Source organism: Solanum stenotomum, chromosome 6 (genome assembly GCF_019186545.1).
Source record: "Solanum stenotomum isolate F172 chromosome 6, ASM1918654v1, whole genome shotgun sequence".
In the NCBI taxonomy this organism is placed as follows: domain Eukaryota; kingdom Viridiplantae; phylum Streptophyta; class Magnoliopsida; order Solanales; family Solanaceae; genus Solanum; species Solanum stenotomum.
Window position 1 is genome coordinate 641,632 of NC_064287.1, and position 11,131 is coordinate 652,762.

Genomic DNA, 11,131 nt, shown 5'->3' on the forward strand with positions numbered 1-11,131 from the left:
GTCGGTATTCACTATTTTTTTAGTAGTGTGTTGACAAGAGTTAAGGGGACTAACACAACACTACAAATTGTTCAACAAGCTAAGATGTGTACTTTATAGTTTATACTTGGACCCATATGTGACTATTTAATACGTGCTTGCTCTTTAGTGAGAGTAGCACCAAACTAAGCCATTATTTAAACTAATTCATCAAAATAATACGTTTTTAATTTTTTTTACAAAACTAGTATAAACATATTTTTGAGTAACGTTTTAGGGTATTTTTATTTTAAAAATTCAACGGACAAAAGCTGACGGAGCTGACGACGTTAAATGAATAAACGTACTCATGAATAACGTTTTACACCTAAAACGTTACTCACGAGTACGTTTATTGAGAAGCAAATCACGGGCCACTAAATCCAATCCTGCAAATGCAAACATTAGTGATTGGGGAGGGTTTTGAATTGGAAACCATGGTGGAAAAAGCCCTAGTTTGGATACTTGGGATCATAGGTATGATCTAGGGTTGTTAGAATTGTTAGTAATTCGGGTAATTAGTGATTGTTTATTGATTCCCGTGTTATTATGATTGTTTGTAGACCAAGAACAAGCGGAACGAATCCGGAAAGGGAAGAATCAAGTTTCTAAGGGTTTTGTAATGACCCTCCAGGTCATTTTTAAATTAAAGAATTCATTTCATCGTTTAGAGCGTTCCTGTAGCGACCCCANGGTTGTGATTCTATGATTGTGTGATGTATGCTAATTTGTTCTTGCTTCATTATGATATATGTATGTATGCGAATGTTGCATTATTGATCACACTTGTTGTAAATGAGATAGATGAATAACTATATGCCATGAATCACTTCTTGGTTGTATGATTATTGAGAATGTACTTGTGATTGTGATTGTGATTGTGGTGTGTTGACTGGATCGGATACTACGTTCCGGTATACTAATTGGGATCGGTTGCCACGTTTCGGCATAATTATGGGATCGGTTGCCACGTTCCGACATAAACATTGGATCGGGTACCACGTTCCGGTGTGCTAACAGTTTGGGTTTGGGTTCCATGAGAGGACCAATGACTTGTTATAAATGTATATTGTTGAGCATGTGATAATCGATATTGCACATGTTTGGTATTTTGCATGTTTATAATGTTGTATTGACTTGCTTATGTTATACTTAGTGGGATAGTCGCGTGATCCTACCAGTACACTGTGGTTGTGTACTGATACTGCACTTGCTTTTTCTTTGTTGAGTACAGGGCATCTTCAAGTAGATATTGACAGACCTCGCTTAGAAGATCAGTGATTGTTCGAATTCAAGGGTGAGCCAATTCTTTCGGGCTGCCATGGGTTCTCTTTCGTCTATGTCCACCATTTCAGACTTAGACTTTCTAGTTAGTGGATTTGTTCATTAGTTGGGGTTGTGACCCTTCTTGTTTAGACTTGTTGAACTTTAGATGTTTTGGTACATTGACTTTCAGGTTTTAGTTGTTAGATCTTTTGTTTGAAGTTTATGGGAACTTCAGTTTTTAGATATTATTCATGTTTTCGTATCCTTAAATGTTTTAGTTTTTGGTTTAGTTGCTTGGTTTGGGTTGTAGTAGTGATTCTCCCACCGGAGGGTTAGTGTGCGTGCCAATCACGATGATCTGGGTCGTGACATTTACAATTCTTGATATTTCTCTTATTAGACAATAATGAGGAAAATGTGTATATTTCTTTAGATGTTGCCGTTGTTATATGATTTTGGTGTGTTTTTAACTTTAATAGTTAGTAGTTCATCTGTGACAGAGAAAACAAAAATATAATGTACATAGAGTTCTTAATTTTTTAAAATCTATTTTTGTAATTATTTCTCCTATATACGAGTTTATTGATTGGACAATCATATTTAAGAATATGGTTGTAAATTGGATACTCTCGGATGACTTTAGTTTGGTAGAAGGGAAAATGGTATAATTTCATTCCTTCTCGATGTTAAATATGGATCTTCCTTGCCTATTAAAGTGTAGAACTCCACCAGAAAGAGACATGTTAAGCGGTCACTATAATTGAAACACCCATAATGGTGGTAGTTGGTTTTGTCGAATATGTCAAAACACTTTGTGGTATTGTCTCAACATTGTTAGGGATCAATTGAAGACGTTTTACAAGTAGCATCAAGTCCAAGAAAAACCTAAGGAATATGCTTGTGTCATACTGTATGTTGGCTCACAATCAGGTATTACATGTGAATGTCATCCCTCAATGTTTTTCTTTTATGTTTGAGATGTTGGTGATAAAGGTGCTATAAGAATTAGTATCTAATTAGTAGTTTGTGCTTCTTAATGTTAAATAAGTCCATTTACGATCACTCTTGCGACTTGCATGTTATCATCTCTTGCTAAGCAATAGATCAGTTCTATTTTCTAATTCATAAATACTGATTATTTAAGCATTGAATTTGTTGATCTTACAGGACACGTGAATGTGGACAAGATAAAAAGATATCACCTTAAAGATATTTAGGTTAGACCCGTGATGAATATTTTGATTGATGAATACTATTGACTCCTACTGGTCTAAGTTAGAGTGGATAGAAAATATAATTTCTATTATCTTCTATTATATAGAAATGTGAAGAATGGACGACCAAGGGCACTCTCGAAAATCTGATTGTATTGAAAGGGTAAAATAATAATTGTGTGATTAGCCATTACAAGGAAGATCTAGAAGGATCACAAGAGTTCCTTTTCTTTCTTGACCAAAAAAATCTACTCTTCTGTTCAACACTGAAAATGATTTTTTATACGTATTCCTCAATGTCAGATTCTAGAAATATCAGTTCTTAAGAGCAGAAACATCTGGAGGTCTTCAAAATGCTATATTTTGCTCTTTTAATTCATTTCTCCTGTTCCTGATCTTAGGTAAGCTTTTATCTCATCTCCAATTTTATTCGACTCTTTTCATATTTCCCAATTTCATGGCTTATTCTATCAAAACTTTCCCTTTTAATGTTCTTCAGCATAAATTTTCTTCCTTTGTTTCTCTTTAAAATTTGTTGATATTTATTTTTCTCATGCTTTCAAAAACTATTTTTTCAGTTGGAACTTTATCTTATTTATCGGGTGTTTCAATATCAGGTTCGTTTTTTTTTTTTTAAAATGTTTGCTCAAATTTCTTTCAGTCCTATTTCACATTTAAATTTCATGGTTGATGTCATTATTGTTAGTCTAATTACTCACCAATTTCATGGTTTAAGAGAAGACTCTAAACTCCTCTTCATCTTCTCATTCGATTCTCTAGGTATGTCTTCGTTTCATCAACAATTCTTCTCTTCATCTTCTTTTTTCTTCTCATTATGTATGTATTCCTTTTTAAGCCTAATATTACCTTTTGGGTTAGATGGAAACTCTTTATAAGAAACAATGTGCTTGCTTTTGCTATGAGTTTTTAAAATGATTTTTTCGTTAGATATTTTAATCTCTCATTAATTCTTTTTCGCAGTGCTACTTTCAATAAAGGTTCTTTAAGTTCTCTCCATCGTCTCAAGCCTCACCATTTCAGGTAAGTTTTCTCTCAATTTTCATCTTTTCTTTGTCTGATTATGTCAAATTTCTCAATTTTATGGTTTATATCCACATATGATGTCATAATTACTCTGATTTCTTTATAAAAAATAGCTAATATGTTTCATGTTTATTGCTTACAACTTCTATTTCTGCCGACTCAAATCAGCTGAAGTATTTTATTATTTTTTGGTTATTAGCTGTGTTGTATTTGAATGATATATAGTTTGCAAAAAGATGATGTTAATGTAATTGTTACTACCTCTTAGGCATTTTTTTTTAAAAAAAAAGATATATAGTTTGCACAAACACAAGAATTGATACTTTTGGTATGGCTCACAATTTTGGAACCATCTTTTCAGGACAATTCTTTTGAGTTCTCTTCATCTTCTCATCTAAGTGTTGCGATTTCAGGTTAGATTTTCTCTCAATTTTTGTCCTAATCTTCTCCCAGTTATCATTAGATTTTCCAATTTGATGGCTTATATTCACATTCACAATTGCTATCATAATTATTTTAATTTTTTTTTTTACAAATAGCTAAAATGTTTCAGCGAGGCTTTCTATTTTATTGTTTACAACTTCAATACTTTTATCTTTAATTATTTTTGGTATACTGTTGGCCTGAGATAACTTGTTTGGGACTAAGACGTAGTAATTGACGTGGATAATTGCAACACTGCTAAGAGAGAACATTATATATATATATATATATATGGCTTGGATGATGCTTGGAAATTTCTTTTACTTCTTGTGTTTGTTCTTTTTGGTTTTGCATCATGTCTCTGTTTTTGCTGCTAAAACTTTGAACAAAATACCAAATATTGTTTGGATGCATTGTATGAATTTATATTGCGTGGTAGGTTTATGTTTTGGCTATAAGCAAAGAAAATGAGATGTGTTTAACTATTAAAATCACATCTGATTTTCCTTTCGTATTGAAAATTTATCTTGGACAAGAGTTGGTAGAATATTCAATTGGATAATGTCTGTATGAATTAGAGAAGGATTGTGATTCAACTTTATCATGACAAATTAATTTATAGGAATAGATTCCATTCGCTTTTAAATTGCACCACTAATTGCTAATATAACTCTCCTTTCTTCGATGAATGGGAAGGCACAAATGACCTTCTGTACAAACTTAACCTTTAGTTATGTTCCTTCAAGTTATGTAAAATGTAATCTAATGTGAATTACATATGTATGATTTACTATAACCTCCTTCCAGTTCTTTCACAGTTGCTAGATCTCACTACTCCCTTGGAAGCAGAACCTACATTACAAGCTCTCCTTTATGGAATTAATCTGTAGGAGGAGGATTCCTGCATTGTAAATTTTGATCCTTAAGTTCAGTTCTTTCTTCCTTTTCCCATTTCCGCTGCCATTTCAACTTCCTCTTTTTTTTCTCCTGTTAAACAACTTTTTTTTTTACTTTTGTTCATTGCCCTTAAATGGAGTTTTTTCTAAATTCTTAACCCAGATTCAAGTTTCCTTTACCGTTCTTCCGAATCAGTCAGTGTCATCGATTCAGCTATAAACATAAATACCCAATCGATTATCTATAACCATATTTGAGATCTGAAACAAACCAATAGCTAAGAAATTACCATCAATGGAGACTCGAACGATTATGAACACCAACTTTAGCTGCCTGTTAAATTTTTATCATCAAGTCAGATTTAGCTGTCAATCACCAAAAAATCCCAAAATTGGAAATCAAAATTTGGAACCAAGCGTCAACAATGGTGAATTTCAAAGCTTTCCACCAAAATGTATTTCAATTCAGTATGAAAATTTCAAATTCCAACCTCAAAAGACCACACCAAATAAGATCTCCATATTCCAAATTCATTTTCAGAGGTTCCAACATTTTGGAGTCTTGAAATTCCTACCGATACGAAGTTTTTCTGGTTAGTTGCTGTTGAGTTACTTTCTAAGGTACACTTATTTAGCTATGCATAAGTTTGAGAGTGTTTATATTAGATACATTTAGTGTTCCCTTAAGAACCTAATAATAATATAAGTGTACTAATATTACTGTAATTAATTTTCCTACATTGAACATCGATAATTCATGTTATAAGATATTGGTACAATATCTTATAATTAAGCAATACCTTACAATATCCTTATAATTAAAAGCAATTTTGGAGTTAAAACTATAAGATACATATTAACATAACTTCATCCAACTTTAACCATTACAAGCAAAATTATTACTCGAATTCTTTTGTATGAGAGAAGAAAATTATAATTTCATTTAATCCTCTTCATAAATGAGATAACTAAGCTTGAATTTGGTGTTCTTTATAATTACAACAACAACAGAAAAACCCAGTGAATAGTATTGAATCCCGATTTAGAAGATTAGAGTGTACGTAGACCTTATTCCCACCTCAAATTCTTTATAATTCACAAGACTTATTAGTACAATTTATAGGAGCTATGGTGCATCAATGAAGTACAAAGGATAAGCTAGCTTTCGACAAATTATCACAAATAATGTCATAATTTTCAACTATTTGGCCTGATTTACTGTATGATAGGAATGTTTGTGCCTTCTCATCGAGCTTTTGGCATGTAGTTGCTGCAAGTTTCTCCTTTCCATTCTCTTTCTTTCTTTCATATTTTGGCATTCAGGTATTGTATCTTTGTAGTTGCTCTCTATCAAATTGTGACCCCTCTTAAGCTCTCTAAATGTCCACAATGTTCTATTTCTACTAACCATATTGCCTCATTCAAAAACGTTTCTTTTGAAGGTTAATATGACTCGATATGGTTTCCATTTCTCCCTTCTCTTCTCGATCATGCATTTACATCCTCGGTTTAAAAACTTTAATGTTAAATAATTATGCATAAAAAGTTATTTTGAATTCCATATGATTCTTTCTTATTTCGACTTGTTATACGAGTAGACATATAGTACAGTGTGACCTAGCCACCTGAAATTATGAGGAGGTGTGAATTGTAAAAAGATGTGTTTACATATTTTATATTCAGACAATTGCAACAAAATTGTGCTAGGAAAAGATGATGTTAACAAAATTCATATAGGAGGCATAGTGTACCAACGTTATGAGCACTTGTCTAATATTTCGTTTAATTATATTGTGCACAAAAAGAGAATGAACCAACGTTTTTAAAAATATATAATAAGTTGTGATATGACTATTGTTGATGGTCTTTGGCAGTATGAATTGTTTCCCTTCTCACATTAGAGATGATCCAATACTTTCCGAAGATTCCACATCAAAGATGAGGATTATATGGATAGCTTAACATCAATTCCACTAGGAGGACTATGTTCCTGTTATTTTTGCACAAGACGTAATTTCCAGTGATATGCTAAGGAAAAAGGAATGGTAAGATTGACACTAAGTAGTAAGTAATAATTAGTAAATTATTGTGCCAAGCTTTATTTTGATGGCTGATCTGGAAACCGTTGTGCATTCTCATGTTCAACTATGCATTTTAATTATTTTTATTAATCAAATTGTTATTTTCTGCTATTTCTTCCTGTTTTGTTTTCTATGTGGGTACATTAATTTGTTATTTTGATGTTTGTTCTGTTTCTATGTGGGTTTAGTCTTTTTTAATTGTGAGTAATATAGCATATGATCTTTTCAACAAATTTCAAACTTATATTTTCAAAGTTTGTCCACTCAAGCATTTGTCTACGATCAAATTGTGTTTTTGTTATCCTTCCGGATAGTGTAAGTGGTTAAAAATTTAAGATCGGGTGAACCGTGAATTGCAGGAAGGAAAGTGCCATTGAGCTTGCATGTGGAGTAAAATGTTCATCATGCCATATGGCATGAGGTAATGGAACAAAAAACATTGTGCACTATACCAAGGTAAATCATCCTTTCTTGAGTTATCTCAATCTTAGTCTAAACATTTTTTCATTTTTTTGGTTTATTAATGTAGGTTGTAATGATGATGAGGAGTGCGAATCGGAAAATCCAAAGATATATAAAAAGGTCCTTCTAATATATCTTAAATCAAGTGAAGTGTACTTTCAACTCCTATAGCATAATATCATTGGTATCAGTCCATGCCCAATGGTATTTGAAGCCTTATCAGGCTAACTGTCTTTCATTCGTGCATATCTGATATTTAGGCACGTAGAAACACTGACTGTTTGTGGTTTTAGGTGAGAACTTCACTTTTCTTTTAATTTGATGATTAATTGTTATAATTTTTTGTAATGCGCAAGTAACATATTAAATATATTTACCAAGTGTAAGAATAAATGTTGCTTTAATACATGAAAGCTAAATTCGTCGGGTCCGTGCTTAGCACAGGTATATTCTATCTAGTATAAAAAAGGTTTGATTTATTGGTGGTCTTGTGCATTTACTGTGATAAAAAAAACAATTATTCACATATTATTCATAGACTATTACTTGATCTTCGTTATCACCATCTATTTAAACTTCAGTACAAATCAATATTTTAGTTTCATCTATGTTTATCTACTGTCTTGATCTACGAAAGACTCAAAACAACTCAATCAATATTATTCAAAGACTAGGGTGAAAGGTCATCTCAGCAAACTTGTATATATATAAAAATGGGAAAAGGGTAAAAAATATCCCTCAATTTTGTTTTATTGGTTGACTATGTTCTGACCTTTAAAATGAAATTATTTTTACCCTGTCGTGTCACTAATTTCACCATTTATGCCTCTCAATTGAATGGAAAACCCCAAATCAATCAAAATTATTCAACTTTAACCCGACCCGACCCACCTAATATTATAACCCATTTTTGTTCATCTTCTCCCTCTTTTCTTCTCAAAAAACTCGTTCTTCTCTTTTTCTATCCACTTTATTAGCCTTAATCATCTCTTTTTTATCATCATTATTCTTTACAATGAAGTATTTTCTTTCATTTTTACCCAGTCTCATCCCAAACTCTCCAGCTCTAATTACAATTCCATCTCAAGATTAGTCAGTGAGTAATTCAAAAGCACACAATTTTTTTTGCTACAAGAATATAGCCACCACCTGCGCCGCTGTAATCTTAGCCGGAATTTTTCTCTTCCACCAACAGTACAGTTTTCCACAAGTAGAGAAGATGACGGAGATGAAATGGTAGAAATTGGAGGGTCTTCAACCAAACACCCTTCCTCTTTCAGCAACCAAACAACAACCACCCCCACTGACTACCAAGCCACCACAATCCTCTCATCTCCTCATCTCCATCTCCGACGAGCCACTACCAATCAACAACCAGTAAACAAACCCACTCTTTCGACTTCCTCCAGACCCACATCCCGAACAATGTCTATCCACCTCCGCGAAATCCCAACTCCGATAGACCGGAGGAAATCAACAACGACGAATTAGAGCTCCAAGATCCAGTAATATCAACAATTTTTTAGATCTGACTGGAAAATAATGCTCCGATTACCTATATTTAATCATTGTTGTGTTCTTGTGTTTTTGGATTCATAGTCATTATTACATTATTTTCGATATTGTTGGGCTGTGTCGGATGATTTTGTTGTTTTTGAAAATGAACACAAGTTTAAAGATGAAGATGAACGAAAATGAGTTGTATTTTCGGGTCGGGTTGTGAATAATTTAAATAAAATTGGATAATTTTAATTGATTTGGGGTTTTCCATCCAATTGAGGGGCACAAATGGTAAAATTAGTGACGGTAGGGGTAAATATAACTTCATTTTAACGGTAAGAGCATAGTCAATCAATAAACAAAGCTGAGGGGTAATTTTAACCCTTTTCCCTATAAAAATTTCATGTCCATGATAACACAAAAATTGTATAAGTTGTATTATAAAATCAAGTATGTTGGGCCATGACCAATCTAGTACATATATTACTCTTATTTAGAAGTGGGAGTTGGGTTGGGACTAACAAAACATCATATAGTGGTACAAATAGGAGTCTAAAGTGTACCATGAAACCCTTTTTGGGTTGGGACTAACAAAGCATCATTTAGTGGTACAAATAGGAGTCTAAAGTGTACCATGAAACCCTTTAAATTTTATCTCAGTCTGGCCCAATTTCATTGGCTATAGCTACTTTATATCCACTTGGAAAGAAGTTAAAGCAACTCTCCTTTTTCATCAAAACATATTCTCCATTTCTCTAGGACCAACACTGCATCACCCTATTGTACAAAATGCAAGGTCAATTGTACTAAAAAGAGGGGTATTTAGGTACTTTAAATGCAATTGGAGAGGTTTCAAATTAGTCAAGTAAATGGCAAACACGTGTTATATTTGTGTCCACATTTTTCTTTCTTTACCTTCTGCTTCATCTTTCTCATTCTTCCTCTCTGCCTTTCCCAATCCTCACATCTCTCTAAAACAAAATTTATGCAGAAAATTTCAAATCAATAAACCCAACAACTATTAGATGCTTCAAAGGTTTAAGGTGATCTAAAGTTCTCAATTTAGAGTTATAGCTCTCAATCTCTCCCAACTCACTCTCTTTCAAGATCTAAACGGGTCAGTTTTTTAGTCTTTTTCTGCATCTTTCACCACAATCAAAGATTTATTATTAATATTTGTGGTAATGGTAAAATTCCTGATTTTATCCTTTAAAGATTTTAGTTGTACTGGATGTAGTTTTTGTTGGAAATTTCGACTCAAAATCTTTGTTAATTTNGCGGCAGCGGTGGTGGTGTCGGGTTGTGATGGATTCGGGTCGGGTAATCCGGCGGTGTCCATGGCGGAGAGGAGTTGTATGCGGCGGAGGAGTTTTGGTCGGGGAGCTGAATTGATCTGGAAGTTAGGTGTTGAAGGCTTTTTAGTTTTGAAATTTCGGGTCGGGTTCTCAAGTGGGTTGGATTTGAGGGGATCTAGATCTATTGAATTTTGGAAAATTTACTCATGATGATTAGAAATGATATTCAACGGATTCGCGGAGATGAGGATGTTGAGGTGAAGCGGAATGACCTGGGAGGCCCCTGTACTTGGTTTCGTTTGTCACATGAACCCTTCTATTCACGACTTTGCCAATTGAACCCTCGAACCGATTGAAACATAACATTTTAAACCATTTTAGCTTCACGTGCATTTCAAACACACCGTAAGATAACATGTCATCATCCACATCAGATTTTTAATGACACATCATTTATTTTTACTTTATTTTAAAAAAATTAATTTCTTGTTCTTTTTCATTATGTTTCTCCTTCACTGCCCCTATACTTGACTACTCCCCTCCATTTTTTACACCAAAAACACCATCGCAATCTTGCATCCTTACCTGAAACACTACCTTAAATAATTATAAACGACCGTTCTTCTCCAAATTTCATTGTTCATAATTTATGTCATATTTTTTTGTCCAACGTCTCCGTCACCCACTTGAACCATTGTGAATCCGTTTCCTCCATTATTATAGACGAACCACACTAAAGTATTTAAATATTCTCTAATACCGATGAACCACACTAAAATATTTTAATATGCTTTAACATCTTCATATAATTTTCCACAATACACTTCACCTAATTTCACAAAGACGTACAACAATCACTTTTTACTCTCCAAAATCATCGAATCTTTGTCACTTCACCACCTGAAAATTACCCCTCCCCGGCTCCCCCGTTT